Genomic DNA, 24,621 nt, shown 5'->3' with positions numbered 1-24,621 from the left:
TGTTGGACAGCTCACAACCACCTACAACTCCAATTGTGGGGATATGATATTCTCTTTTGGCCTAGTGGGAACCCCCCATATGTGTGAACTCTCTCTCTCTCTCTCACACACACACACACACACACACACACACACACACGTGTCAGAATTAAAAGGAAGCCATCATGTTTATTCTGTAAGTGCTTGGTTCTCACTGCAGACTCCCTTCCCTCCATATCAATGCTGCCGTGGGCACCTCTGCTAGACAAGTGGCCGTCCAGAGTTCTATTCTAACTGTTTTGGTTTGGACCCAGGATTGCGATTCTGGCTGCCCCTCCAGTGTTCTCCACTAGGCCAGCGTCCGGCTGTAATTTTAGCAATGACCATTTAGAAATCCAGCGGGGTTTGAGGAACCAATTCCTCCCCGCCCCCACCCGGTTGCCGGTCTGTCAGCTCCTCATCACTTTAATTAAACAGCTGCCAGGACCTGTCATAATAGAGAGATATCAGATTGTTCTGTCTGTCAGGCTGATGTGAAGTGGGCTTCACTCTTACCTCTCGGGGTAGACTTTGGGCTTTTCCTGGAGACCTACCTCTACGGATCCCCTCTGGGTCTGAAGACCATGGATGTAAAAGCATGTACAGAGCCAGGTGTAGTTCTGGGCTCAGGACCAACCAACAGTGCCTGAGGAGATGTCCTGAGCTCTAAGGTTGAGGTCCATGTCCTTGGCATCTTAGGCTGAAGACCCTGGAGAAGCAAGGTGAAAGGAGGAGGAGGGGAGACACAGTTGGGTGGTTGAGTTGTGGAAAGCCCAGGTCTGTGTGCCAGGGTCAGAGACGGAGGGCACATCTTGGATGATTTGAGCTGAGCATGGCAGGACTGTAGGAATTGAATGGCAGAGAATGAGGTGGAGCTGTGTGGTGTGTGGGCGGAGCGGGGGTGGGGCACGGCCTAGAGAAAGAGAGCCTGTGTGTTGTATATTCTCAGTGAGCACAGTGACTGGAGAGGGAACCCATGTTTCATGCGGATAAACACAGGGGAATAACATCCTCCTCTCTGGCTCTTTTAAAGTGCTTCCCTGTTTCCTGCCGAGTGTGGAGGCACAAACCATTAAGAAAGCTCCGGGGAGAAGTTACTCAGCCCAGTGGTCACCCATGAATGGAGAGTGGGTGGGCTACCTCCCACCTCCTAAAAGGTTCATTGTAATGACATTTATATGGTGCAAGACTTGCTACCTTAATGCATGTAACTAAGAGGCATTACAGTGCTGTATAATACCTGCTTCTGTCTGGTTCCAGAATGTTTTCGTTGCCTCAACAGGAAACCCTGCGACCATTAAGCAGTTATTCTTGTTGCCTCTGTCTCCCTGGCAACCACCAGTGTACTTCCTGTCTCTAGGGACCTGTCTATCATGGACATTTTATATAAACGGAATCATAAAATAACTGGACATTTTGGTGCCTTCTTTGACTTAATAGTTTCAAGCTCCACTGACGATGTAGTATGTCTCTTTTTAAAAATCAAGTAATATTCCATAGCATGCATAAGCCACATCCTGTTCATCTGTTCATCAGCTGATGGACATTTGAGTTGTTTCCCACATTTGGTTATTATGAGTAAGGATACTACGAACATTTCCATATAGGCTCTTGAGAATGATTAAGTTTTTAAATTGTTCTTACACGTATGGCGGTTTGCCTGTATGTATGCATATACACCAGGCGCATGCCAGGTGTGTGGGGAGGCCAGAGGAGGGTGTCAGAACCCCTGGAGTTCCAGATGGTTGTGAACCACCATGTGGTGCTGGGAACCAAACCTGGGTCCTCTGCAAGGGCAGCAAGCGAATTCTGGCTAGACACTTGTGTTTCCTTCCCATGATGGCTGAGACTCCTGGTGGCTGGGGGAGGAGCTCCTGAGGCCCAGCTAAGGAGTCTTGATTCAGAGTCCAAGTGGAAAACTTGCCGAAGGTCTTCAGCTACTTTCCTGCTTCTGGATGTAGGGTAGAGGATGGGTCTCCTGGACCAGGTCCTAGCCAGGTTTGTGCCACATATCCCAGATGCTATTGCCCTGAGATGGGTCCTTACTCCAGAAACTGTGACAGCTGCTTGTTTGCTTGTTCATTGTGAGAGACAAGAGTCTCACATAGCTCAGGCTGACTCACGTAGCTCCGGCTGGCTTATGTAGCTGAGGATGTCCATGAACTTCTTTTGATCCTCCTGCTTTCCTGTGTTTTGTTTGCTTGTTTTTCCATAATTATGTGGACGTGTGTGTGGGTGTATGTATGTATGTGAAAGAGACAGACACACACAGAGAGAGAGACAGACAGACAGACAGACAAAGACAGAAAGAGATTGTGCCAGTTTTCTTCGAACATGCCGGTTCTGGAGATCCAACTCACATTGGTAGGCTTGGTGGCAGGCATCTTTACCTGCTAAGCCACCTCACATGCCCTTGTATGTTTTAAGAGAAGGTCTCATTCTGTAGCCCAGATTGGCACGGAATTCACTCTGAAGCCTAGGCTGCCCTGAAACTCATGACCGTTCTCCTGCCTCAGACTCTTGAGTCCTGAGATTACAGGCGTGCGCCATCACGCCTGGTTTAGCCACCATCTTCACTCCTTTGACAGAGACTGCACTGTCTCTCCCCCCATCCCCCCATCCACGGCTCTGTCTGGGTTTCTTCCTTAGTTGCCATGACGTTTGCAGACAACGTGAGCTCATCACCCCTAGCTGCGGCTCAGAGGCTGGGGTGCATGGTGGCCTCCTTAGTCACCCTAGATGTCAGAGATGTCAGAACAGCTACCTACCTCCTCTCTCAGTGTCTGTTCAGTGTGACCTTTGAACCCTGCTCGCTACTTGCTATGGTAGTATTTACAGTAGCAATCATATACTGGGTGGCTACTGTGTGCCCAGTACTTACTATGTAGATTTTCCCATCAATATCCTCCTGACAATAAAAAAATGACAGGGCATTTTATAGATGGAGAAAAAGAGGCTGAGAGAAGTTGAGTAAACACTTTGACATCTGTTAGAAATGAACAGGAGGGCAGGGGAGGCGGCTCAGCAGGTGGCTTTGCTGTCAGGCCTGGTGTCTTGAATCTGATCTCCAGAATCCACATTGTGAAGGAGAGAACTGACCCCTGCATGCTGTCTTCTGACCGTCACACCATGCTGTGGCAGACCCACCCATGGATAAATAAATGTAATAGTAATGATAAAACGTGTACAGTGGCACACAACTCTAGTCCCAGCACCAGGAGGCAGAAGATGGCAGATCCCTGAGATCAAGGCCAGCCCGTGCTCCGTAGTGAGAACCCATGGGGGACTGTGGGGAAGAAATGAATGGAGCTGGGATTCAAACCCAGGATCTTGGACTTTAGAGTTTGCTACTTGTCTTAGTAACTGTTCTACTGCTGTGAAGAGACACTATAACCAAGGCAGCTCTTATAAACGAAAGCTAATTGGGAGATTACTTAGAGCTTCAGAGGCTTAGTCCATTGTCCTCATGGTGGCAGGCAGGCAGGCACTGGAGCAGTATTTGAGATCTATATTCTTCTGATCTGCAGGCCTTGGGTGGGGAGTGGGGAGACTGAGAGAGACTTGGGACTGGTTCTGGCAGAGGCTTTTAAAGCCTCAAAGCCAACCCCAGAGACACACTTCTTTCAGACACACACCTACTCCAACAAGGCTACACTTCCTAACCCTTCTCCAATTGTGCCACCCCATGGTAGCTAAGCATTCAAATATATGAGCCCAGGGCAGCGAGGGTGGAGGACTTGTTGTAGAAAAGAGACAATTGAAGGCAGAGCCACAGAGGGAGAGAACAATCCAGAGCTCCCTCGCTTGGTTAGTCAAAGGACATCTAAGATGGCTTGACTGGTCCAGAGTTCCTAACCTCTGGCCCCTCATAACTTCCCCAGTGGCTTTGGTTCCCAGTAGCCATGCAGGCAGCTCATGACCAACTAAATTCTCTCTCTAAGTGTTCTGGTAGTGTTCATGCCTTCACAGGAGGCACATACTCAAACAGATGCTCAGAAATTTTTAAAAAATGTTTTAAAATGAATCTATTTCTTAGGTACCTTCAATATAGATGAATTCATTCACTCTCCCAATAAATGGAAAGCTGGTATTATTTTTCTCAGAATTTCTACCCTGGGACGTGAAGGTCACAAGGGAGAAGACTGTCCTTGGAGGTATTTCTCCTTACTTGGACTTTACCCTGTTCCTGAAATGGTATCTTGATCTGCTCAGGCAACCAATACTGATACAGAACAATACTACGGCTGAAGGCTTGGCCTGCAACAACGTATCTCTCACACTTCTGAGGGCTGGTAGTCTATGCTGGGATGGCTTCTGCTCAGAGCCCTTTTCTTGTCTCATATCTGCCTCCTTCTTCTTGGGTTCTCAACTGGCCTTTCCTTGGTGTGCACACATCACTTTTTATAAGGCTACTGACCCACAGCAGGCAACACGGACTCTCATAGCTCACACGTTGAGACTATCCATTGGCTTTACAGAGTTCAGATAGAGGCGAGATGGGCAAAGGCAGAACAGATGGAGGTGAGGGGGAGGGGACCAGGATCTGGGCACGGCATAATGGATGCCAGGGTTGTCTTCACCCTGGTGTGCAGCTGGCTGGGGCTGTTTCCTGTTAATCTGCAATTATTTCATTCCTGGACCTACACACCCAGAGGCTAGAGGTCGAGGCCTGCTTCTCACTGAACTGGTTGCTTTGGCAACCCTGGGCAGGATGCAAGTCTCCTTGGTAACATCTGGGAAACCTACTTCAGGGACAGAGGGACATGAGCTAGCCAACAGTCAGGCCTGGAAGTACAAAGAGAGCTGGGCCAGACCATTGAGATGGGCAGGCCTGCAAGGAGGGCGAGGCTTCAGGGATAGGCTGGGCTGTCTCTTGGCCATTTCTCAAGAGTCCAAACATCCTGTAGGCCTGGCTTATCAGGAGTCATTACCCAGATCCCGCTGGTTCAGAAAATGGTCAAGCGCTGATAATTGTAGGATCCCTCTCATTATGAGATGAGGCTGGGTGCTTTAAGAAAAAGGGGGATAGATAGGTATCTCTGAGAGGCAGGTAGGTGGCCCGGCTGGCCTTGTTCTGGCCACAGTTTCGGGTGGTGGGGGTCTGGACTTGGGCTCTGTGAGTAAGTAAAAGGTGTGCTGGAATGCTCTGATGGGAAGGACCATTTAAGAAACACATGCTAGGCCCTAGAAGTGGCCGGCTCTTCTTTAGGACACAACACTATACTCAACAGACCGGGCAACAGACTGGGGCTATCTGCTTTGGAGCTGGTGGGAAGCAGACAGAAACCCAAATGACTAATAAACAGATGAGAATGAGTCAGAACATGAATATTGCTAATTCCAGGGACCTGTGCGACACGTAGACTTACTCTGAACTATTTGAACTTTAAAAATGTTTTTGTATTTTATTTGATGGATATGTACCTACCCAGGAATATAGGAACAAGTGGGGTTCAGACCACAACTTGGGGGAGAACTCGCTCCTTCTATCATACCAATACTGGGGATCGAACTTGGATCGTTGAGTTTGGCAACAAGTACCTCTGCATGCTGAGCCATCTCATCCACCCTGTGCTTGAACTCCTTGGGATGATCACTGGCATGTATTTTAGAGATGGGTTTTTAAAACCCTTTTACAGATGGATAAATGGAGGCTTAGATGGGTCACATGTCAAAGGTCACATGGTTGGCGTCAGGTAGAGCTGGTAGGGTTCTAACAAAGATGTGTTTGACTTTAAAGAACCACTTTAAAGAGTATAGCTCAAGTGGTAAAGTGCTTCTTCAGATGCTCACAGCCCTGGGTTACTGCTCTGATGTGTGACAACTACCTGGGTGGCAGAGGGAGACATACCAGGAATTCAAGGTTATTCTTGGCTAAATAGTGAATTCTAGGCCAGCCTGGGCTACATGAGACACAGTGTCAACAAATAAACACAAAAAGAACAAAGGGACGAGGAAACAACAAACCTTTAGGTCTGGAGTGGTGATGTAATCCCATTGCTGCAGAGGCTGGAACAGAAAGCTCTGGGGTTCGAGGGTAACCTAGGTTACATAGCAAGACCCTGCTAAAGGAGCAAGAAACCAACCAACAAAACAAAGCAAAATAAAGACATTTCCTTCAAAAAAAAAAACTTTCAACAGAGCCCCCTGAGCCTTGTCCATGTGCTGAAAGCCCCACCTGGTGCTCTGAGGCGAGGTGGCCACTGTGGCCCAGTACCCAGCTCGGATCGTCATGATGGGTACAGGGATAGGATTCAGTCTCTGCGTGGGCAGCTGCTGATGTCAGGGGATGCACCAGGCACAGGCGTGTGGCAGGTTCCAGTCTGTCTGGCCTCACCCTCCCGGAGGCTTGGTAGAGTCGTAGCATCTCCCAGCTCAGCCCCACAGATGTCCAGAAGCACGTGAATAGATACATGAAGCAAAGTAGTGCCTTTTCCTCCCTGCAGTCACGGAAGTGCCCAGATGAGCCCGGGTCCTGACACAAAGGACAGGCTCCAACATGCCTGTTTGGCCCTCCCACCCCACCACGTATTGTCAGTTTGTAGCCTGACAATAAATGTCTTTTTGACATACAAAGTTTTAAACAATCTTTTTTTATTTCGGGATACGTATAGATTTGTATAATTACAGGAGAAAGGTGTAGGGAATTTCTATAGTTCTGTTCTCATTTCCTTTTCTGATGCCATGCTAAACATCATGACCAACAGCAACTTGGAGATGAAAGGGTTTATCTTAAATCCACTGTCGAGGGGAGCCAAGGCAGAAACTTGCAGCAAGACCACAGAGGGATGACGTTACTGGCCTTTCCTGCAGGCTCATATTCAACTACCTTTCTAACATACCTCTGGCCAATCTGCCGGGGGGCCGGGCCCTCTAACATCAGTGAACCATCAGGAGAATACCTCCAGACATTCTCCCTTGCCAGTCTTATGGAGGTGTCTGGGCCCTCTAACATCAATGAGCATCAGGAGAATACCTCCAGACATTCTCCCTTGCCAGTCTGATGGAGGCAGTTCCTGAACTGAGGTTCCCTCTTCCCCAGGTAGCACAGAGGCCATTTGTCCAGTTTTCCTAACTCTTTCCCGCATGGTTTATGGCAATCGAACCGGGTCCTCGTGCATTCTAGGCAAGTGCTGTGCCACTCAATGACACCCCTGTCCCCAGTCACTCGATTATTGGCATCTCCCATTAATGCGGACCACTTGTGACAGTGACGGCTCTGACACCGTGTTATTAATGTCTGTAGTTACTTAGATTTTCTTCAGTTTATCCTGATGCCTTTTCTTGGCATCATCTAGGAGAGCACGTTACATTTGCGCTCAGCAAAAAAACCAAAAAACCAAAAAAACAATTAAAAAACAAAAAACTGACCAGGCATTTATTTGGAGACTTCCTGGAATGTGTCTGCCGTTCCCCTCATGATTAGATTATGGCTGTGGGCTCTGAGAGAAAGGTCCTAAAAGGTAAAATGTCCTTTTTACCATGTTATACCTGACTCTGGATGGCTGGGTCTTATGACATCGAAGCTGTAGAAACAAGGACATTGAGAGCACCGAGAGTAAGGTTTGCTCCGTCCCTGTGACTTTCAGCCCAAGTCGGAGGAACACGGCTGCGATCAAGGGGGACCCATGCAAATGTGAAGTCTGCGTGTCTCACAGAACTGATTCTAGGCCGGCTTGAGCCACGGGGCAAGGCCCTGTCTAGCAAAAGCGTGAGGGTTTGTCTCAGTGGTGGAGCACTAGCCTGGCATTCCCGGGACCTAGGTTTGACCTCTAGTCCCACACAAAAAGCAAAACAAAACCAAGTGGCGCCCAGGTGTGGAGGGTGGAGAAACCAATCGCTGCTGCTGTGAGTGGCAGAAAGGAGCAGGCTTTTACTGACTTTTTTTTTTTGGGGGGGGGGGCGGGCTGTGCCAACACTTGGTAATTGTCTGTTGGCCACAGGCAAGGCTTGCAAAGATGTTTTCCTTCTTGTGCACAAGCACTTTCCCTTGAGGTTTGCGGGCTGATGGATGGTTGACTTAATCCTCACCGTCTCTCACAATCTGCCCTCACCATTTTATCTGCGTCCTAATGAAACTAAGGGACTGTAGATGTCGGAGTTGCTAAGCAAGCCTAAGGGCTTGATGGAAGAAACACCTAACCAATTCCAGTGGGCAAGAAACCAAGGAAATGCTGAATTATGATCTTGTGAAAAAACATTTTAAAATGGTCTCCACAGCCATATGCGAACTGCGGAGAATCTGGCCAAGTCTTGAGACAGCAGATGGGACAGACAGGATAGGAGGGCAAAGAAAGATGCAAAGACTTTTTTTTTTTTATTCCATTCTGCTGATTCATCAGATATATGTGGGCCCAGCAAAGAGTCAGTGGTTTTGGCAAAAGTGGACTTCAGGTTCATACAAAGTGACCAGGAGAATATGTTATCACAGTTCATCCACAACACAGGAGCTTTCTGAGGCAAGGCTTGAGAAGTGGCTGAAGGAACCGGCGGAGGCCGGAATAGGGAGTAGATTCCTTAGAGTTGGAGTTACGGGCAGTTGTGAGGTGTCGAATGTAGGTGCTGGGATGCAAATTCCAGTCTTCTGCAAGAGTAACAGGTAATCTTAACCTCTGAGCATCTCTCCAGTTCCCCCCTTAGTAATTTTCAATAAAATTTTGTTTGGGTTTTGGGAAGGGGAGAGAAAGAGAGGTGGTAAGAGGGCAAAAGGGGGGGCGTTAAGATTGGTTATGAGGGGACTCTGGGACCTTACTGTAGCCATCAGAATTGTCTAGAGGAAAGAGCTGCCGGAATGAGTATATATTATAAAGGATGTTTATTGGTTTGCCTAGCAGAATTAGGTCGGGAAATCCAACAGCGGCCACAGGCATGTTGAAGAGGGTGAGCCCTGTAGCTTCTCAGTCCATTAATCTGGACACCTCAGTAGTCCCAATCTGGTGCCGAAGGCCTGGGCTATTCCAGGAGAGCTGCTGTCAGAGAAGCTGGGTTCTGATGTTAGCAGAGAATAAACAGCAGATGCAACTGTGGGATGGTCTCTCATCTTTTTGTCTTGTCCTTGTTCCATCACTAACACTGCCCTTGAGTGCCTGGCTCAAGAAAGGTAACCCTAACACCCTTCATTCATGCTTTCTGGCAGGAAATCAGTGCTCCTCCCACCACTGGGAGCAGGCATACTGCCCCAACACCCTTCCTAGAGTGGCCTTGAATCTCCGTGCCTTAGCCTCTGGAGCAGGGATGATGGGGTGTGGGTCTCGAGCTCCTCTGCCTGAACCCACTATCCTTTTGATTAGTCGAGGCTGTTTGTCTGCATAAAGACTTAGTGTAAACCGTGAGTGTTGTTGAGGGTGTTTGACCTGCGCTTTGGGCTCTGGGAGGGGTCAACCTCATGTTTCCAGTGATAGCAGTGGACATGCTGGGCATGGCACTGTCTGTGTCACCCTCGGTACCTGCATACTGAACATCACAGTTGTCCCGTCTGTCATCATTACGTTCAGTTAGGAACGCTGAGCTAGGATGCGGTGAAGGCCCAGGGTGGTCTCAGGTATCCTGTACTGACGAGAGGACCAAGCTCAGGGCAGATTGGGAGAGAGACACTGTTGACTACAGAGGGGCTGAGTCAGGCCGGATGCTGTCTGTCCAGGGCTCCTGATCAAGGAACTTCCCATAAAAAGTCACTCATGGTCTGTCTGTCCATGCAGGTAACTTGCTGGGTGTGTGCGGGGGGAGTAAGGGAGAAAAAGCAAGAGAGGCCTCCGCCTGGGATGGATGGATGGAGGGAGGGCTGTTACTGATTTACCTGGAATACGAGTTTTGTTTCTTTGTTGTTTGTTTGAGGCCTATTGCCCCCCAGACACCATCTCTGCTACTCCAGAGTTAGAGGTAAGGACCAAAAATGGAGAACATTGCCAGCTGCCCCGCTCCCCTCTCCCCTCTCAGTCATCTGCTGAAAGGTGACTCATGTCCTCTAGGGGTAGCCATTCTAGAGCATCTCTAAGGGGAGTGACATGCAGCTCTCCTGTGACAACCGAGGAGCACTTTACTCCAGTCAGAGCTGAGGAGGTCTGGTTTGCTGGTTTTGTGAGCTGTGCCATCTTGAGTTGGGTTTTGGTACCCACTGTGGAGACTGGAGAAGTGAGTGTGGCACCCTCCTCTGGAGGGAGGTCTGCGGGTGGCCTGACAGGTGGAAGGCAGAGGATATGAACCTCAGTCATCAGAGCCAGTAGAGACTCCTCCTCACCCTGCTTTCTCAGCCCAGGACTCTAAACAGAGAGGGGAAGCTATTTCCCTAGAGGAAGTGGGCCCCATAATCTTCTCATACTTCCTAAGAGCACATTACCCATAAAGTCCAAACCCTGGCCTTGTTCTTAGTTCACCCCAAACTTCCATGGGTCAACATCACCCAAGGAAACAGTCAGTATACCTGCCATCTCTTTAAAAAGATTTATTTTTATTTTTCTGTCTCTCTGTCTCTCTGTCTCTCTGTCTCTCTGTCTCTCTCTCTCTCTCTCTCTCTCTCTCTCTGTGTGTGTGTGTGTGTGTGTGTGTTCATAGGCAAATTGTGCAGGAGCTGGAGTTGGGCATTGGATTCTCTGGAGCTGGACTTATGGGAAGTTTTGAGATGTCTGATGTGGGGGCTGGGAGCCAAATTCCAGGCCTCTTCAAGAGCATCAAGGACTCAGACCCTGAGCTGTCTCTCCAGCCTTAAGAAAGAACCTCTTCCTGTCCCAGAATACCTGGGAATGTTTTTCAGCTTCCAGGGACAAGAGAGGCCCTGGGAGGACCCCCAACCAACCCCCACTCAAGTCTTCCATTGCTATGCAAAATGCCAAACAAAAGTAGCCTAATGGGGTAAAGATCTATTCCAGCTTAGTTTCTCAGGCCTCAGTTCACAGTCCCTGGCTGTGGTGAGGCAGGGGCATGTGGTACAGCGCAAAGCAGCTCATCTTTAGTGAGCAGGAAGCAGGGAGTGTGAGAAGGTTCTAGGACCCACTTCCTCCAGGGAAGATCCACCCGCTAATGACCCAATCAACATCAATGGCTTGATTCATTGACAAAGTTTGAGCCCTCGTGGTCTAGCCACTTCAACAGAGCTACTAGCTGAGGACCAGGCCTTCAACAAGTGAACCCAGGACAGACATTTTGTTTCTGAACTGTAACAGATTCTATGCACGTAGAATAAGGTGCAGAGGTTGGGGCCCAGAAGACCAGTGAGGTATCTAGCCTTCAGTGTAGATCTGAGGGGAGGAGATGGTCAGGACAAACAGCCACAGCGTCATTCTCATGAAAGTTTTCTCATCAGAGAGCAGCCTACCTGGAAACTGGGACTCTGTTAACACAAGAGTATCCTGTCTCCTTAGCTGGAAAAGGGGAAGAAACCTGGCTGAGGGATGTGGGACTTCTTCATCAGAGCCCCACATTGAAGTCAAATTAGAGAAACAAAGACAGACTTAAGGGTACATGGGCAGAGTTAGGCAGAGCTCTGAGTTCTGGGCTAGCCTGATCTAAAGTTCCAGGACAACCAGGGCTACAGAGTCCTGTCTGGGGTTTGGGAGGTTGGGGAGAAAGAGGGAGAGAAAGAAAGAAAAAACACAAAACAAAATATATAGTCGGGTGTGGTGGTACACACTTGTAATTCCAGGGCACAGGAGGACCATGCGTACAAGGCTACCCTGGGCTACATAGCATTTTCCCCTCTCAAAAACAAAACAAAAAAACCCAAACCCCTAAACTAAATAAAAACCGAAACCAAAAAAAGAAAGAAATCATAATTGGTTGGGTTGGGTCTTGAGGCACTGGTGAACTAACCAGGGCTCGTTCTGAGAGGAGAGGCTGGCTAGTAACAAGGCTCAGTTCCCGGAGTCTAGGGTTCTGTTTTGGGGTGAAGGTGCCATTTTTGCAGCACCTTCTAGACTGGTGCTGGGGTTGCCAGTGTCGGGAGGTCTAGGTCCCACGCTGGGTGAGGATCCACTCTCGGAGGGCAGCTCTTCTTAGAAGTGTCTCCACACGATTGCACTTGACCTTTGAGTTCTATCTGTTGGAGCTCAGGTTTTTACATTGGGTTGAGACCCCCTTTCTGGGCTTGGGCCTTGGTTAGCAGGCCTTGGGGTGAGAAGATTTCTTTTCCAGAGGAGACTTCTGGGTCCATCAGCAGATGAAAGGGCTGGGAGAGTCTCCTGAGATGATGTAACTGGCTTCTCCACTCTTTGCTTGTACCTGAGACCTAGCTAAGTCATTTTCAGCTCTAGGTCTCTGGATGTTAGCTTGGGCCAGGCAGTCAGGGCGTCTCACACAGCACCATGAGCCTTCCGAAACGACACTAATGGTATGTTCTATAGGCATTGACCGCCATTGCTGAGTCAAATCCATGATGACAGCACTAAAGGTGCCCCAGGCACTGCCAGCTTGGTCCAATTAATGCCAATCGGATCCTAACTTGTGCTGAGTGGCCCCCGGGGAAAGGGGGTGATCACTGAGCAGGATATGTTAAGCCTGGGTTTGCATAGCTCATGAGAGCCATCCAAAGCCAGGCCAGGCTAGTGAAGCCAATAGCTTTGCTTCCTGGTGGCCAGTTTTCTCTGCCCAGACTGAATGAAAATGCTTTGAGCCGTGGTCGAAGGGCCTGGCTGTCTTGTGGCTGGGATACAGAGGAATTGGTTCTTTGCCTTGGCTGGCCTGGTACCTGGGTGAGAAAAAGCAGGGTCTCCACAGGGCCATTCCTCATCTCTCTCCCACAGCCTCCAGTGTGGAGCCCTCTCTCAGAGAGCTGAAGCTGTTGTGAGGAAAACATTCTGTTCCATGTGTCCTGGGCTCTCAGCTTTGTGAAGCCTCTTTTTCCTTTCTGGGTCTTGTTCAGGATCCCTGCAGGCGGACTAAGGTGTGGTCCATGGGCTGCGTGCAGCCAAGGTTTATAGTGAATGTGGCCTGACGTAATATTGTAAATTATGGAAAATTTATGATTTTGGGTGTGTGTGTGGGGGTACTTTTTGAGATAGCATTTTTCTGTATAGCTATGGCTGTCCCGGAACTCACTCTGTAGACCAGGCTGGCCTCAATCTCACAGAGATCACCCACCTCTGCCTCCCCAGGGCTGGGGATGTTTTTGTTGTTCTTAATGTCGCTTTGCTATACAAACTGTCAGTTAGAGGGAGGTAGTCTTGGCTTTATTTCCTGGTTTCCTCCCCGGAACTCTCTTGACTCTCTGCACTTACTTGCCTGGTCAGCTGCTGCCTGGGTCCTCACTTTGCCTTCCAGCTCTCCCAGACCTTCACGACTGAGAGATCTCTCATTCTCGATGCTAATAGCAGCAAACAGGGAAGGCTGTCTCTAGCTCTGTGCTGATTTCTTTTCCTGTTTTGGGGATTTCTCCTGCAGCATGGAGCCAGGTCCCTGTGGCTGGGAGACTCAGGACCCCTGAGGAGAAGGGTAGTCTCTCTGCTAGCAGGTCTGCCTGGGATGCTCACTTTGTCTGGGTCTTCAGGGGGTCCACTTCTAGCTCAACTCTCTGGGCCTGATCAAGAGGCCTGAAAGGCTTGGGTTGCGTCTGGGATGTGGGAATCCATTCCAGATTCTGATCTTCGAAAGCCCATGGGCCTCTGGGGCTCCCTCAGGACGTGCAGGTAGGGCTGTGTCATGGCACCCATCTGTGTGAGAAGGGAAGGCAGAACTGAATGTCAGCTGGGCTGGAGGCACAGACTTAGCAGCACCTAAGAGGCTTAACCTGCACAGCCTGCCTCCTTGTCTGAGCTAATGCCCTGTTAGTAATCAAAGCACAGCAAATCTCGGCTGTCTGTCATTCTTAGCTGCTCGCCTCAGGCCTCCCTTCAGATCGGCTCCTTTGGAGAGCTGTCTCTGACCAGTGGGGCTGGGTTGGACAGCCTTGCTGTCTCCCCTCATTATTGTCCTGTTTTCCAGATTCCCTGTCAGAGCAGTGAACACACTAGTACCTGCTTGCTTGTTGGTGGCTTTTGCTGTCTCTCTCACTTACTGCTGATAGCAGTGCCCGGCCCTCCAGAGGGCATTTATCTTGTTTTGTAATGAACTCGAGAATAGGTTGATTTAGGGAAGGTCAAACTTCTGGGCTGTCAGTGTTGTGCAGCTGTTGGTCTCCTTCACCTCACCCTCCTCCTCTCCCTCCTCCTCCTCCTCCTCCCCTTCCCTCCTCTCTTTCCTCTTCTTCCTTCTCACTAGGGATGGAATCCAGGGTCCTCTGTTTGCTGGGTAAGAGTTCCATCCCTGAGTTGCACCCCTCTTTGTTTGCAATGACCTTTCCCGAGTACCAGATCCTGGGACTGAGTTACTTGCTGACAGAGCGGTTTCTTTATGGTCCCAGCCTGCACGCCAGGGTCTGGGCACCAGGCTCATGTCCTCCCTCTCCTAGAGCCGGCTGCTAGAGATCACTGGAGTAGAGGTCAAAGGTTGGAGAAAGGGAGAGGGTAGATAGGCCAAGGGAAAGGAGGGAAGACTGCCGGGAGTGAAAACGTGTTTTTATTTATCTGAGGCTATGTTGTGTAGCCCAGGTTGGCCTTATTCTTGCTCTGTATCTGAGGATGACCTTGAACTTCTGATCTTCTTGCCTTCCTGAGTGCTGGAATTACAGCTGTCTCCCCACACCCACTGTGTGCAGAGCTGAGGATGGGCCCAGGAGCTGTGTTTATCTTTGTCTAGCGTCAACTGAGCTGTATTTTCAGCCCCTCGTTTGCCTTTTGGAAGAGTCTTATTACATAGCTCTGCCTAGCCTGGTGCCCACTATGTAGACCAGGCTGGTCCCTAATTCCTGTCTCCACCTCCCCAGTGTTAGTGTTGTTGGAGCGTGCCAAAAGGCTCAGATGAAGAATTTGGTTTGAATGATGGTAAAGTTTGGTAGACACAGCAGGGCTTTGCCTTGGCGTGGACTGGAAAGTGAAGTCTGAGATGAGCTGTCGGTGACTGTGGCAGACAAGTTTAGCCACAGTGTGGAGCCTGAATCAGAGGATTCCAGAGCCGTGGGAATTGCTGGTCCTCACTCTCCTGTCTGCACACAAGTAGCTTTTGTGCAGGTCTTCATCTCCCCAACCCCCAACCCCTAGTGTTGCTGTGTTCACCTCTAAGATCAACCGGTGATGCTTGCCCTCAAGCCGTGAAACCCACTGGCCAGGCCTGGGAGGAGGAATGGGGCACCAGGCCAAGGGGGCGTGGCTGGACTGGAAGGCAGGTGGGTATGGAAAAGCAGCAAGTCATCTTACTTCAGGCTTCTCTGTTTGGTAAATAATGAAATGTTCATCTCAGGCAAGCTGTGCCCACGTGGAGGGAGGCAGCTGAGGTGGCTGAGAAACTAGGTGCACGCTGCCCTGTCAGCGTCTGATTCTTTCTCTGTCCTTGTCCCTGCTTCCTGGTCTCTCCAGTAAATCCGGGGTGGTAGTGATGGTGGAGGTGGGTGGCGGCTCCTCCCTCGTGTTTTCTGTGGTTGTCTGCCTTTTTCTCTTCCCTGCTTAGTCTCTCTTTCCCACCTCATTGTCTTGCTCCCCCTCATCTCTCCACCTCCACAGTCACAAGGGTGCTGCGTTCCCCTCTCCTTCCCCCAGCAGCCTCACTGAGGTTAACCTTCTGATCTGCTGCCTTCAGCAGGCACAGGGTGGGGGGGTCCCCTAAGCTGCCCAGGGGCCTCAGGGGAGCATAGCTTTTCCTGTGCCCCAGAGCTGGAGGCAAGCAGGCGCTTTTTCGTTTTTGAGTGCTTAACACTAGGAACACGAAGGTCTGTTTAGTCTTATCCAGCTAACATAAACCAGCCGGAACTGGGCCATGGCAGGGAACTCTGCTGTAAGTTCCCTTATTTGGAATGAAATTCATTGTTTCCTCCCCCACCCCCTCACGTTGGGAAACGGGGAACTTTGAGGAGGTCTCTCTAGCCTCGCCTTACTGTGTATTTGTGTGATCCCTTCCAGGCTCACTAAGATTTCTGAGCCATAAAAGATGGTCCTGAGACCCCTCTCTCCCTTCCTGGTTCACAGGCCACAGGCAACCACAGTCTTGAGCCATACCCAGTGCCTTGGGAATGAAGATAGCTGAGCTTGTGTTGTCTAACCTTGTCCCTTCCAACAGGAGGAACTGAGACCTGGAGAGAAGAGACCCGCCCAGATTTGCAGGACAAACTGACCTAGGTAGAGGTCTAGAAGCCAGGGTTTCCAGTCTTCCGGGCCTCAGGCTTCTGTGCTTTGGGCCAATGGCCTCTGCCCTGCATGTGAGTGGAGTTTGCGGATGTGGATTAGTCTGGCTGGAAGAAACCTGTCAGATGGGAGCCCTCCCAGGCTTCTGGGAAGCTGATCATGGGGGCCTAGGGCAGAGAGCTGGGGGAAGGGCCAGAGGGAAGGGGTAGTAAGAGGGAAAGAGGAAGTGGCTAGGTTCAGAGAGCTAAGTTTGACCACAATCTGTCCTGGAAGTTCAGTATTTCCATGAGTATCTTCCAGGATATCTTAGATGAATGGAGGTAGGCTTTCTCGGCAGTGCCTGTGCCGTGTGAGTCAGCTTACCGGACAGCTCCTGATCTCTCATGCCTAGGTTTCTCACAAACAAGAGTGGTAGGGACTCTTTATGACATTTCTACTGACTACTTAGCCAAGGTTAGCCTCGGTTGCCTCAGGTTGGGCCATCTATTACTGGGCGTGTCTCCCTCTTCCATATTCCTGCATCTCTGGGGTCATGGCCTTAGAAGTTTGTCTGGGGAAAGTCTTCTTGCTCAAACTGCCAAGAAGGATGGGTTGGTGGGAGCAGAGAGCAGGCACATTAGTTGGGGTGTGAGCTCTCGGGGTAGACACTTTGAAAGCCAGGACTGGGTTCCTCAGCCCTATACAGTGAACCACAAATCTGCGTTTGCAATAATGTGAGTGGACTCAAGGTCACAGAACGTCAGCCCCTAAAGTCCCCCACTGATTAGGGTACAGAGGTGGGGAAGAAACTAACCAGCATGGTGGGGACCATTCTCCAAGTCAGGGTCCCCTATGCAGTTTGAGTTATTTTCTGCCCCGCGTCTTTAGCTCCAACACGAGGAAGCATGTGTTTGGATGTTCTTCCTAGAAGACACCCTGCTTCACATCTTCCAAAGAGAACTTCTCCTCTATTCCCTTACGGTTGGTTGGCTTCCCCCAAGAAAACTCAGCTGGGGAAGGAAGCTGTAATTAACTGCCCAGTGTAGGAACAGCTAACCAGCCATGTCAGAAAGTGTAGGGAACCAGCCATGTCAGAAAGTGTAGGCCTGAGACACCCTTACCTAAAAGCCCTGGTGTGAGGAAATTAGGACAGGAGTCACTTCATTGTTTACTATGAAAATTCCACTCGGTGTTCTTTCCCACAGCACTACTGTAACCCGCGGCTGTTTATAAAGCTACAGTAAACTTTCACTTCTAGGCAGTCAGGGAGACACGCATTTAGGGAGATTGCCTCGTTGCCAGGAGCAAAGCACCACCTAGTGAGCTGTTACTCATCCGGAGAGGATGCTGGAGGCACATCCCTGGGCGGCTCCAGGCAGAGGGACTGAAGAGAATGGCATGCTTGCCTTTTAGTAGATGTGACTGACCGGGCTCTGCCCAGATAGGAACGATGGGTAGGTGAGGAGAAGCTCTTGCAAGTGCTGGGGGACCTGGGGACTTTTTCTAGTTTCATTTCTGTGGCTGTGACAGTGGTTTAAGAAAGGGCCTATTTTGGCTTACAAGTCCAATATATCAGTTTGGGGAAGTCAAGGCAGAAACTCAAGTAGCTATTCTCACACCCACAGTCAGGAGTAGGGGGATAAATGCTTCCACACTCCCTTGCTTGGCTAGCTTTCTTCACCGTTATGCAGTCCAGGGCTTGGGGAATGGTGCTGCCCACAGTGGGCTGAGTCCAAAGCCAATCAAGACAATTCTCCCGCTGACCTGTGGCGGTTTAAATAGGAAATGTGCCAATTCCAGGTTCAGGTAGTTTTGAACTCTTGGTTCCCCGTTCGTGGTGTTGTTTGGGGAGGTTATGGAGTCTTTAGGAGGTAGAGCTGTGCTGGAGAAAGTCTGTCACCCTGCTTGCGGGCCACTGTTGCATGTTTGTTGTTGAAGATTGATTGTTCAGCTTCCTGTTCTAGCTGCCTGCTGATATGTCTCTACCGCCTTTACTGTGGGCTATTCTCCCCCCCCTTCTCTTTCTCCCTCCCTCCTTCCCTCCCTCCCTCCCCACCTCCCCACCCTCTCTGGAACCAAATCAGCCCTTTCTTCTGTGAGTTGCTTCAGGTCACAGCGACAGAAAGCAGACAAGGATGCATGCCCACAGGCCAGCCTGATCCGGATAATTTGTCCCTGAGACCCTCTTCCCAGCCTGACTCTAGTTCAGGTTGCCATCACAGGGCTGGGATGGCAGACCCAGGCACCTATAGCCCTAAACCCTGATAGCGATGAGCACTCCTCCAGGCTTAGAGGATTATGGCTTTCGGGTTTTCGTGTTAGAGGCTTATTGCCGCAGGCATTAACCGCCACTGGTCCTGGAACTTGGCAGCTACTGTAATCCTCAGCTTTTAGCAACAGTGGGTGGCAGCAGGCAGCAGTAGCAGCAAGTGACACCTAGTTTTAGAGCTCTCATATGCGTCTCAGTCTGGAACCTTCAGATATTATATACAGGGGTGTCATAGCTCCCAGGTTCAGAACCTTAAATCCTCAGCCTTTGGCAGCAGCTCCTGTTGGAGGTCTCAGGTACGAGATACCTGACACCCAGTGACCAGGGCCTGCGATTTCTCATCCTCAGCTCTTCAGTGACCTCATTCTCTTCTCTGGTCCCTGTCATGTCTGTCCTGACCACTCTCTGGAAGTCTTTGTGTGCATGCGTGCACATGTGTGTGTGAGAGTGCAGGCACATGCGTGCTAAGGCATGTGTGTGGAGGTCAGGAAAGCAGCCTCGGTGTCTGTTCTTATCTCTTCTGTCCGGTATGAGAGAGATCAGGAGTGTTCTTTGCTGTTCAGTGTAGTGTCTGCTGGGTGGGCGAGCCCACGGACTTATTTTCGTCTCCCCGTCTCGCCATAGGAGTACTGGGATTCCAGCCACCTGCTTCCACGGTTGGCCTTACATGGTTCTCTGAGGATTTGAACTTGAGACTTTGCACTGGCTTGACAAGCGCTTTACCCTCTGAGCTGCCTGCCCAGCCTGTTCTCCAGCTCCTTAGCTGCTTTCTTATCATTCCTGCCACGCTGCTGCCAGTCGTAGTTACTACTGCCCGGTCCACCCTAGTAACCGGTCCACCCTAGTAACGGCAAGGGCCCAAAGCAAAGCAACAGTCAACAGACTCGGAGAGAAGCCTGGTATTCTTTTTGTTTGTTTGTTTCACACACTTTGTTTTATTTAAGCAAGTTTCAAAAGTAAAGATAGACACATATGCTTTTATATAAATGGAATAACCCAATACGACTCAGAAGCAAAGCAGAGAGAAGACAGAAGCCGAGAAGATAACAGAAGACAGAGAATGCAACTGTTACACTTTAGTATCCCCAAAGCTGAATGGGGCAGCAAAAAGTCTCCATACTAAGGAAGCTTATATAGATTATATGAATTGTAATTTTTTGGGGGGGTGAAAGTCAAAATGAAATACTCTACATAGAACAAAAGGTACGCTTAAGCAACATACTGTATTTGTACAAGGCCACCGAAAGTCATGGATCTTAGTAATAAATGAAAAAGCTTAACTCTGCAGCAGGCTGAGTATATTTCAGGTTGGTATTCTCCTAAGCTCAAGATTGTAAACTAATCTTATACAAAAGCAGCAATGGCACGCAGATTTGTGTAGGAATTCTTTTGCTTCCGGTTGGCACATTATCTACTTCCTAATATGGCGAACTTCATACAGACATTTGTAAAAGGGTTGTGCAAAGCTATTGTATTTACAAAGATGGCACAAGAGTGAATGCAGCGATCGGTGCACACGCACACCCATACACGTCGTCCACAAAGAAAGCTGTCTCCACACACTGCAGACCCCAGGACGAGCACCCCACACACTGCAGACCCATGGGTGAGCACCCCACTAGCTTCAGTGGCAGCTGGTAAGCATTGGAGTCACGCAAGTCCCACCAGACTGGGCAGATATCGCCCAGGTGAGATGCTTCTGTTAGAGCTGGAACAGCAGGTTTAAAGCCGTTGAGTCTAAGCCGTTACTCAAACCTTTTGCAGCCCATTTGCTTGTGTTTGGGTTCTGTGACTTGTCTTCCGACTTGTGGTCTTGACCTTCTGTCTTAGAAACTTCGAAAGGAAAGATACAGAAGAAACCAATAGAGCAGAGGTTCTATTAAACAAGAACAGCAATCAGAGCCGTAAAATGAACTTTGCTACTTGTTGGAGCCAGCCCCACACAGCTAGGTAACATGTACAAGTATTGTGAGTATTGTCAAGTATTACTTATGTGGCTGTTCCATGTCCTGTGTGCTGTGAAACTAACCACAGCCTCTACACACGCATGTTCCCTTACAGCAGTAGCACACACTCCACTCCCTGCAAAGCTGTCAGTCTCAAATGACAGCGAGTGGAAGGAAACAGAAGTTGGTAAGTAACGTAGTAAGGAGAAATACAGGGCATTAGGAGACTCATGCAGTGCCGCAGTGCCTGTCTTTTAATCAGCCAGCCAGCTTGCTCGCAACCAGGGATGGATTCTGCTCCCGGGGGTCCTGTGGAGTGGGAGTGTGGTCCCCAGTGACCCCTGTCTCATCCTCGCTTGCTCTTCATCTTTGCTTTTGTCATGTTGTGGTTCCCCAGAGTCAAAATCCTTTTGCCCCTTCTGCAATCTTTTCCTTCAAAAAATCAGAACCGCCGGGCTTTTGTTCCAAATGAGGATACCGTGCTTGTAACTTTGCTTTTTCAGCTTTCTCTGGACTAGTCACTTTAGCTTGCATTTCCTTTTGCTCCTCTGCCTCCCGAACTTCTGCGGACTTGGTGCTTCTTCTATCCCTGCACCTCCGGCCCTGCGACCAGGCAGCCTGATCTTTGTTGTCTTAATGAAATACTTGAAGACCAGTACTACACGACAGAATCTCCCATTAGCTCCCTCACCCCCACACAAAATTAGCTGAATATCCTTCTTGTACAGGCAAGAAAGGTACAAGAGGCCCTGCACCGGTCACAGCTGCTTTTCATGCAAATAAAATACCTTGTCGGCACCAGCCAATCACAGCACAGTCACTCATGCAAGCGAAAGTCACAAAAATGCACCATCACCACACAGCAGTCACAAACAGATGGCTCACGAAGGTAGACGTGCTGATGGGTGGAACCAAACAGTTAGAAGTAAATATTCTTATATATGGTCGGCTGTTTTGCCAGGGAGAGTAGGACCCTGGTGGAAAGTCTTTCAACAAAATGGCGTTGGGTATCCACTGGCATAAGGATGGATTTAACATTTAAAAATGGATCCATGACCCTATAGGTAACACCCGAAACTACAAAATGCTTGAAAGGAAGCACGAGGAAGAATGCCATGATGTGGGGTTTGGCGACAACGTCTTTGGTGTTATACAGAAGGTGCAGGTGACGAAAGTGTTGCTCCGGGAAGTGAGTGGGACTTAAGTCTCTTTCGATAGCCAGTTTTATTCAGAGCATCACACGCTTTATATCCCGCCGGTTAAGAGGAGTCACTGGAATAAAGTCTACACTCACGAGGACAAGCTGCAGACGGCAGCCATGTTTTTCCACAGAGGCGTATAAACACACAGCAATGACCGGAGGTGATGAATCACCAAGGTAAACTCACTCCTATCAGCTACACCGGGGAGGGGCACAAAAGTACAATCCAGGCACAAGTCTGTGTTTCAAAGAAATGGATGCCGCAAGGCTCTTAGTTTCTTGTTGTTTTCTCACAAGCATTCAGCGATCTCCTCACATGGCTCCATTCTCGGACGGCGTTTCAACAAAAAGACAACAGAGAAACTGGATTTCAGAGATATTTTGAAATTTTTCCCTGAGATAGCAGTATAAAACTTTTGCAGGCCCAGATGGTTAGGCTAGGGGAGGAGGATCCCTTGAGCCCACTAGTTTGAAACCAACCTGAGCAATACAGTAAGAGACTGTTTTAAACAAACAAACAAATAAACCAAAGCAAAACAAAAAACAAAGCAGCCAGGATCAACAGAGTAAAAGTCACATCTTCAAGTGAGAGACAATGCTTGCAAGTCACATGCCTGCCAAAGGATTTATATTTAGACTTTATAGAGAACTCCCAAAGCAAAACAACAAAATAACTACCTTTGAAAACTAGGTGAGGGAGCTGGAGACATGGCTCAGCGGTTAAGAGCACCGAGTGTTCTTCCAGAGGTCCTGAGTTCAATTCCCAGCAACCACATGTTGGTTCACAACCATCTGTAATAATATCCAATGCCCTTTTCTGGTGTGTCTGAAGACAGCAACAGTGTATATAAACAAACAAATAAACAAATAAATAAATCCTTTTTAAAAAAGAAGAAAACTAGGTGAAGTGAATCATGGCATTCTTTCATCAAATAAGATTTGGGAAGCACATTAGACAACATTTAGCCATGCCTTGTTTTAGGGAGATGCAGCCCCAAAGCCTTGGATGTCTTGTCTAGCTACTGGGATGACTGCTCCTAGGAAAGCAGACATGGAAAGTGCAAGAGTGTAGACAGGCTAGAGGGCTGTGAACCACTAGCAAGTATGTAGCTGGGGTAGCCCCTGTATAAAACAGTCTGCTTGTTCACGGAAGAATTAAAAATATGATCACCATATGGTCCTGAAGTATCATTTCTGGGGACATAAACGGCCAAACAGCAGGGACTTGAAGAAAGCCTATAGCCTTGTTCACAGCAGCGTTGTCCTCGGAGCAAAAACATGGAGACACCCTAAGTGTCCAGCAATAGATGGTTGTATAATCAAAGTGTGGTATATACTTGTCTTAGCCACTGTTCTATTGCTATGAAGAGACACTATGACCACGGCAACTCTCATAAGAGAAAGCATTTGACTGAGAGCTGGCTTACAGTTTCAAAGGTTTAATTTATTATCATCATGGTGGGGAACATAAGAGCACACAGGCAGACATGGTGCTGGAGAAGTAGCTGAGAACTAAATCCTGACCACAGAGAGAAAAGAGGGAGGGAGAGGGGAGAAAGGGAGAGAGAGGAAGACAGGTACACACATACACACACACACACACACACACACACACACACACACACAGGCACGGCTTGGCATGGACTTTTAAAATCTCAAAAATCCTTTCAAATAGTGCCACTCCCTGGTCACCAGGCATTCACAGCAATGGGACCACTGTGATTTAAACCACCACAATGTTTATAATCAATACTACCCGACTTTAAAAGGAAGGAAATTCAGATCTAAACTACAGTTCTGGTGAGCCTTGTCTATACACAAGATGAAATAAGTCAATAACCTTACACATGCACCATGGGCAGGAGCCACAGCTACCCAAATAATGGTTGTGTTGCTGCTGGGGATAAAACTCACGGCCTTCAATGTGCTAAGCAAGAGATCTACCTCTGAGCCACCCCTCAGCCTCTCAAATCCTGTCTCATTCCACTCACATGAGGTCCTTAGAGTCGTCAAATACATAGAGGCAGATGATATTCGGTGGCTGCCAGGGGATAGGGATGGGAGAGGAATGGGGGATTGGTGTTTGATGGAGGCAAATGATCGGTTTTGTGAGATGAAAAGAATTCTGGAGGCAGATGTTGGTAATGGTTACACAGCTGTGTGAATGCACTTGACGATACCAGCTAATTAATAGTTCAATGATATAGGCTAAGTTCAATGACAAATAAATATTATGTCATGTTTGGTTTACCATAATAAACAATTTTGGAAAAGTGCAGAGCCTTGGACCCAATCTTCATACACAAGTACATCCTGGAACTTGGGTTCTTGGGACCTGCTGCTTTGTGGCTTTGAGTCAAGATCTTACAAGCCAAGGTTAGCCTCAAACTTGCTCTGTAGCTCAAACTGCCCTTGAACTCCTAGTCATCTTGTCTTTACCTTTCAAGTGCTGGGGTTCAGGTGTGCACCGCTGTACCTGGCTGGGATCTGCTTTTCAAAAAAGAATCCCATAGTTCATAGAGCCCGTTTGATACTGGTTGTGGGAGGATCATGCCCGTGGGTACCTGCTGTAAACATTTACCCCGAGTCAAGCCTTAGGTTTGTGAGCGTGGTCTGTGATGCTTGGTTCTTTGAGGTTGAAAGCAAGTGAGTGGTGGTCCTGAGTAGGCTGCTGACCCAGACTAGCCTGAGAAATGAATCTCTCAGTAAGCATGCCTACCTCTGCTCGGCTTCTGGTGTTGGCTGTTTGAGTCTCTGACCTCATCTAACAGTACTAGGGGATGATGGTAGCCTCTAATCAAGCCCACAGAGTCTCAGGGGTCAAATCAGAAGCCAGGTTGCAGTCGGATGGGCTGCCTGGACCTGCTTCCTTACAGGAAATGCTGAGGAAACCCAGAGCTGGTCAAAAGAGCCATCACTGAGTCTAACATTCATGGGCTGTGAACCACGCTCACAGTTAACGTCAAGCAAGTCCTGGTGTTTAGGGTGGTCTGGCAAGGTGGTGTCTGTCTGTCTGTCTGTGCCCCACTGGTCCCATCACATGTCGCTCTTTTTTGTTTTCGTTTT

At 49.0% G+C, this 24,621-nt stretch overlaps 1 pseudogene across 1 annotated transcript; it reads right to left on the bottom strand.

Annotated features, from left to right (window-relative positions):
• Window positions 1-20,612: 20,612 nt before the first annotated feature.
• On the bottom strand, window positions 20,613-20,888 carry LOC308416978 (cAMP-regulated phosphoprotein 19-like; annotated as a pseudogene). The gene has a single exon. The product of its transcript is annotated as a cAMP-regulated phosphoprotein 19-like (transcript).
• Window positions 20,889-24,621: the final 3,733 nt, after the last annotated feature.

This window comes from Micromys minutus (genome assembly GCF_963924665.1).
Source record: "Micromys minutus genome assembly, chromosome: 2".
NCBI classification, from domain to species: Eukaryota; Metazoa; Chordata; class Mammalia; order Rodentia; family Muridae; genus Micromys; species Micromys minutus.
The sequence above is the reverse complement of the archived record's forward strand: the minus strand, read 5'-3'. Positions and strand labels throughout refer to the sequence as shown.